Raw genomic sequence first — 7371 nt, 5'->3', positions numbered from 1 at the left:
TCAGATAATAGTCATCATAAATTATATATACAGCAATAGCTGTGTATAGCCCACAAAAATGAAATACACCAATAAAAAAAGTTACTTGTCCTGCTTCAATAAAGTAGTCCCCATATTTTTAAAGTAAATAAACATATCTGATTGTGACTGTATATATGATGTGTACACTGGATTCTTTTATATATGTTACGGCCAGAACCCGAAGTCTGGCCACTTCAAGTTCTGGCCGGTCACAATGCGAAGTGGCTGCCTGATGCGGCCAATGTACAAAATGCTGCACAATTTCGGACTTTGGCCAGCCAGAACGCGTTCTGACTACATGTGGCTGGCCAAGGCCCGAAGTTCACCTATTTAGTGCTGTGCCGCTGTCCCCTGCTCTGCGTTCTGTTCCACTGTCCCCGCTCCATGTCCTGCTGGCCCCTGTTCTCCGTTCTTCCCTAGCTGTGAGGACCCGGGGCTGCCTATATGCTACCGGCTGCAGCTGATTTCACCGCTGGCGGACAGGAGGACCTTGGCGAGGACAGAAGTGACAGGTGGTTAGACAGGAGGAGGAGACGAGGACGCACACAGGCAGGGAATCCCCGAAATACAGTACATTCTAGATATCTATCTAGAATGTACTGTATATATTTAGAATTACTGTATATATATATATCTATATCTCTCCATTATATTCATGTTGTGATCAAATTTACACAGAAACACAGATTCTGAGGGTTTTGTAATAGATTTATTCAGAACACTAACACAAACCATCTAACATGTCATTACAATGTAATTTGGAAAATTTAATAGACCAATATGGAAACCCTCAAAAAAAGAAAAAAAATAAGACTTAAACCAGAGAAAGGCGAAAAAACCCATGACACACTAAAAGGACAATATAAGTATAGCATGGGGAAAAAAAATCCTTTCTGATCCCTGTTAGGCGATCCCAGGCCCGGCCCTAGACTTTTTGCCGCCTGAGGCAATCTTGAAAGAAATCGCCCCCCCCCCCCCCTCCAGGCCGTGGGTGTGGGGGGGGCCACCCGAGCTGGAGGGGATAGCTGGCAGGAAGGGGGTATTGGGCCTAGCAGCGGGGAGGGGGGTCAGACCCCCCCTCCCTCACCTGGGTCCCCCGTCCTCCACTCCCCCTCCAGCTTTAAAGAGTTATGTCACTGGCTGCATTGTAAGAGGCAACGGGCGGGGATCACTCACCTCTTCCTTGTTAAGCGTGCGCTCCACTGACGACACTTCCTGCGGCGTAGCAGGAAGTGACATCAGTGGAGCGCACGCTGGAACGAGGAAGAAGTGAGTGATCCCCGCCCGTTGCCTCTTACAATGCAGCCAGCGACATAACTCTTTAAAGCTGGAGGGAAGTGGAGGACGGGGGACCCAGGTGAGGGGGGGGGGACCCCCCCCCCCCCGCCGCTAGGCCTAATACCCCCTTCCTGCCCGCTATCCCCTCCAGCTCGGGCGGCCCCTCACACCCACGGGGCGGGTGCCGCTCCCCCAGAAGTTCCGCCTGAGGCAAAAGTTTCACCCCGCCTCATGGGCGGGCCGGCTCTGGGCGATCCACTAATGGCTGTTTCAACTGTCTTATTTGTTGTTTAAATTTGAATATACACTTTTAGATTCTCTAGTTGGAGAAACTCCACCTTTGTCAACCCTTAATTGAATCTTAAATTTTTGTGCCCCATCCTATCGATTGTTTTATTAAAAATGTGGTCTTTCCACAAGATTTCTAATTAGAATGATAAATAAAATCCTATGGGTTGTGCGGCAGTAACATTCCTGGAAGAACAATATTGAACATGAAAAGAGCAAAACTATGTTAGGTGTGGGTGGGTGGTGGGAGAGGAGGCCACGGTTTTTACATCATCGCCCTGGGAGAAATGTAGGCTAAAGACTGACTTGTGCTCTGATGGAAATGGGCTGCTGCAAAGGAGAACAAAGCCAAAGTGGTTTCTTTGTAAGGTAAAAATGAAATCTATAAGTGTACATCTAAAAAAAAAAAAAAACATTGTACAACTTTTTTTTAAAAACAACTAAGAACGATATGAATAAATGAAACTTGACCTGTTGAAAAAAAAAACAAACACATATTTACAAGTAATACAATTGTCTTGGGTGAGGCACTGAGGTTGATTTAACAACCTGCGAAGCGGAAGCAGCGCAGCCAAAATGACAGGAGCGCAAAAACATCACCCCCCCCCCCTCCCTCCCTCGCCTGGGTCCCCCGTTCTGCGCTCCGATCAGAAGCGCAACTCGTAAGAGGCAGTGGGCGGGGAGGACTCACCTCTTCCTCGATCCAGCGTGCGCTCCACTGACGTCACTTCCTGCAACGCCGCCCACTGTATTGTAAATGGACGGCGCTGCAGGAAGGGACGTCAGTGGAGCGCACGCTGGATCGAGCAAGGAAGAGATGAGTCCTCCCCGCCCACTGCCTCTTACGAGAGTTGAGCTTCTGATGTATTTAAGGCTGGAGGGAAACGGAGGACCCAGGCGAGGGAGGGGGGAAACCGAACCCCCCCCTCCCTGCCGCTAGGCCTAATACCCCCGCCCGCTACCCCCTCCAGCTTGGCGGCGGCACGCCCCCCCCCCCCCCATCAATTTTTTTTCAAAATTTGCCTCAGGCGGAAAAAAGTCTAGAGCCGGCTCTGGACACACACACACACACACACACACACACACACACACACACACACACACACACACACACACACACACACACGGAGTGACGGCACAGCTGCAGCCAGAGGTAGTGACGGGAGAGGAGTGACGGCACACCTGGAGCCAGAGATACTGACGGGAGAGGAGTGACGGCACACCTGGAGCCAGAGGTAGTGACGGGAGAGGAGTGACGACACAGCTGCAGCCAGTGGTAGTGACAGGAGAGGAGTGACGGCACAGCTGCAGCCAGAGGTAGTGACAGGAGAGGAGTGACGGCACAGCTGCAGCCAGAGGTAGTGACAGGAGAGGAGTGACGGCACACCTGCAGCCAGAGGTAGTGACAGGAGAGGAGTGACAGCACACCTGCAGCCAGATGTAGTGACAGTTCTCTCGCAGCCGGAGGAAGTGACAGCAGAGGAGTGATGGCACACCTGCTGCCGGAGGAGCAGAGCACAGTGATAGGAGAGCTAACCGCAATCTACCTAGCAGTCCTTCATGACCTACTGGTAGATGTTGATCGAGGCATTGGGCAGCCCTGTTCTATACACTCCTATCCAATTAATTTAATTGATGTTTTATTTGTTCACTCTCATAAACCCCATTTGAATTGTTTGGAGTTTGTTTGTCAACTACTGGTCACAAAGCATTATTTCCATATGAAGAATCATTCATAAACTCTTTTTTGCCACTTAAGGTAGCCATACACTGGTCGATTTGCCATCAGATTCGACCAACAGATAGATCCCTCTCTGATCAGAGAGGGATCGTATGGCTACCTTTACTGCAAACAGATTGTGAACCGATTTCAGCCTGAAACCGTTCACAATCTGTGGTGGTGGTGCTGCCGCCGCTCCCCCCCGCCCGCATGCCCGCATACATTACCTGCTCCGCCGGCGCGACTCCAGTCCCCAGGTCTCCGCTGTCTTCTCCGCTCTGGTCTCCAGGTCCAGCATGCTTTACTTCTTCCTGCCCGGCAGGAAGTTTAAACAGTAGAGCGCCCTCTACTGTTTAAACTTCCTGAGGAACTGAAGCATACCGGAGACCAGCGCGGACACGGAGCAGCGGTGACCGGGGGTAGTCGCGCCGGCGGAGCAGGTTATGTATTGCCGCTCTATTGCGTCGGTCATCGTGCACTCAAACGCCGCTAGCGACGTGCTCCCTACCCGCGGGTGATCAACGGTAATTTTCCACACGTAACGATCGACGGGACCGGACGAAATGGATCGAAATACGGCGTGTAGCGCAAACGATTGGCAGCAGATTCGATCCCAGTGATCGAATCTGCTGTCGAAACGGCGGCAAATCAGGCCAGTGTATGGCCAGCTTTAGCATAGTTATTGCCTACCTCTTCATACACTCCCAGACCAATTGTCTGGGCAACACAATAGAACAAATTCAGCCTAATCCTATATGGACATATAAATACAGACACTCCCAAACACTTAGATTAGGCTGATGTGATTCAATTTTGTTGCCTATTGGGCCACTATTTGTGTATTATGTCTTTGGCTTGTGACAGCACACCTGCAGCCAGAGGTAGTGACAGAGGAGTGACAGCACACCTGCAGCCAGAGGTAGTGACAGAGGAGTGACAGCACACCTGCAGCCAGAGGTAGTGACAGAAGAGGAGTGACGGCACACCTGCAGCCAGATGTAGTGACAGGAGAGGAGTGACTGCACAGCTGCAGCCAGAGGTAGTAACAGGAGAGGAGTGACAGGACAGCTGCAGCCAGAGGTAGTAACAGGAAAGGAGTGACAGCACACCTGCAGCCAGTGATAGTGACAGGAGAGGAGTGACAGCACAGCTGTAGCCAGATATAGTGACAGGAGAGGAGTGACAGCACACCTGCAGCCAGAGGTAGTGACAGGAGAGGAGTGACGGCACAGCTGCAGCCAGAAGTAGTGACAGGAGAGGAGTGACAGCAAAGCTGCAGCCAGAGGTAGTGACAGGAGAGGAGTGACAGCACAGCTGCAGCCAGAGGTAGTGACAGAGGAGTGACAGCACAGCTGCAGCCAGAGGTAGTGACAGCCAGGAGAGGAGTGACGGCACAGCTGCAGCCAGAGGTACTGACAGGAGAGGAGTGAAGGCACACCTGCAGCCAGAGGTAGAGACAGGAGAGGAATGACAGCACACCTGCAGCCAGAGGTAGTGACAGGAGAGGAGTGACAGCACAGCTGTAGCCAGATATAGTGACAGGAGAGGAGTGACAGCACACCTGCAGCCAGAAGTAGTGACAGGAGAGGAGTGAAGGCACAGCTGCAGCCAGAAGTAGTGACAGGAGAGGAGTGACAGCACAGCTGCAGCCAGAGGTAGTGACAGGAGAGGAGTGACTGCACAGCTGTAGCCAGATATAGTGACAGGAGAGGAGTGACAGCACACCTGCAGCCAGAGGTAGTGACAGAGGTGTGACAGCACAGCTGCAGCCAGAGGTAGTCACAGGAGAGCAGTGACGGCACAGCTGCAGCCAGAGGTACTGACAGGAGAGGAGTGATAGCACACCTGCAGCCAGAGGTAGAGACAGGAGAGGAGTGACAGCACACCTGCAGCCAGAGGTAGTGACAGGAGAGGAGTGACAGCACAGCTGTAGCCAGATATAGTGACAGGAGAGGAGTGACAGCACACCTGCAGCCAGAAGTAGTGACAGGAGAGGAGTGACGGCACAGCTGCAGCCAGAGGTACTGACAGGAGAGGAGTGACAGCACAGCTGTAGCCAGATATAGTGACAGGAGAGGAGTGACAGCACACCTACAGCCAGAGGTAGTGACAGGAGAGGAGTGACAGCACAGCTGCAGCCATAGGTAGTGACAGGAGAGGAGTGACAGCACAGCTGCAGCCAGAGGTAGTGACAGGAGTGGAGTGACAGTACAGCTGTAGCCAGATATAGTGACAGGAGAGGAGTGACAGCACACCTGCAGCCAGAAGTAGTTACAGGAGAGTAGTGACGGCACAGCTGCAGCCAGAAGTAGTGACAGGAGAGGAGTGACAGCACACCTGCAGCCAGAGGTAGTTACAGAGGATTGACAGCACAGCTGCAGCCAGAGGTAGTCACAGGAGAGTAGTTATAGCAGAGGTAGAGACAGAAGAGGTGTGACTGCACAGCTGTAGTCAGATATAGTGACAGGAGAGGAGTGATGGCACAGCTGCAGCCAGAGGTAGTGACAGGAGAGGAGTGACAGCACAGCTGCAGCCAGAGGTAGTGACAGGAGAGGAGTGACAGCACACCTGCAGCCAGAGGTAGTGACAGGAGAGGAGTGACAGCACAGCTGTAGCCAGATATAGTGACAGGAGAGGAGTGACAGCACACCTGCAGCCAGAGGTAGTGACAGGAGAGGAGTGACAGCACAGCTGTAGCCAGATATAGTGACAGGAGAGGAGTGACAGCACACCTACAGCCAGAGGTAGTGACAGAGGAGTGACAGCACAGCTGTAGCCAGATATAGTGACAGGAGAGGAGTGACAGCACACCTGCAGCCAGAAGTAGTGACATGAGAGGAGTGACGGCACAGCTGCAGCCAGAGGTAGTGACAGGAGAGGAGTGACAGCACAGCTGCAGCCAGAGGTAGTGACAGAGGAGTGACAGCACACCTGCAGCTAGAGGTAGTGACAGAAGAGGAGTGACGGCACACCTGCAGCCAGATGTAGTGACAGGAGAGGAGTGACGGCACAGCTGCTGCCAGAGGTAGTGACAGGAGAGGAGTGACAGCACACCTGCAGCTAGAGGTAGTGACAGGAGAGGAGTGAAAGCACACCTGCAGCCAGAGGTAGTGACAGGAGAGGAGTGATGGCACAGCTGCAGCCAGAAGTAGTGACAGAAGAGGAGTGACAGCAAAGCTGCAGCCAGAGGTAGTGACAGGAGAGGAGTGACAGCACAGCTGCAGCCAGAGGTAGTGACAGGAGAGGAGTGACAGCACAGCTGCAGCCAGAGGTAGTGACAGAGGAGTGACGGCACAGCTGCAGCCAGAGGTACTGACAGGAGAGGAGTGAAGGCACACCTGCAGCCAGAGGTAGAGACAGGAGAGGAATGACAGCACACCTGCAGCCAGAGGTAGTAACAGGAGAGGAGTGACAGCACAGCTGTAGCCAGATATAGTGACAGGAGAGGAGTGACAGCACACCTGCAGCCAGAAGTAGTGACAGGAGAGGAGTGACGGCACAGCTGCAGCCAGAAGTAGTGACAGGAGAGGAGTGACAGCACAGCTGCAGCCAGAGGTAGTGACAGGAGAGGAGTGACTGCACAGCTGTAGCCAGATATAGTGACAGGAGAGGAGTGACAGCACACCTGCAGCCAGAGGTAGTGACAGAGGTGTGACAGCACAGCTGCAGCCAGAGGTAGTCACAGGAGAGCAGTGACGGCACAGCTGCAGCCAGAGGTACTGACAGAAGAGGAGTGACGGCACACCTGCAGCCAGATGTAGTGACAGGAGAGGAGTGACAGCACACCTGCAGCTAGAGGTAGTGACAGGAGAGGAGTGAAAGCACACCTGCAGCCAGAGGTAGTGACAGGAGAGGAGTGATGGCACAGCTGCAGCCAGAAGTAGTGACAGGAGAGGAGTGACAGCAAAGCTGCAGCCAGAGGTAGTGACAGGAGAGGAGTGACAGCACAGCTGCAGCCAGAGGTAGTGACAGGAGAGGAGTGACAGCACAGCTGCAGCCAGAGGTAGTGACAGGAGAGGAGTGACAGCACAGCTGCAGCCAGAGGTAGTGACAGAGGAGTGACA

This window comes from Hyperolius riggenbachi, chromosome 11, assembly GCF_040937935.1.
Source record: "Hyperolius riggenbachi isolate aHypRig1 chromosome 11, aHypRig1.pri, whole genome shotgun sequence".
Taxonomy (NCBI): Eukaryota; Metazoa; Chordata; class Amphibia; order Anura; family Hyperoliidae; genus Hyperolius; species Hyperolius riggenbachi.
Note: the sequence above shows the minus strand (reverse complement) of the source record.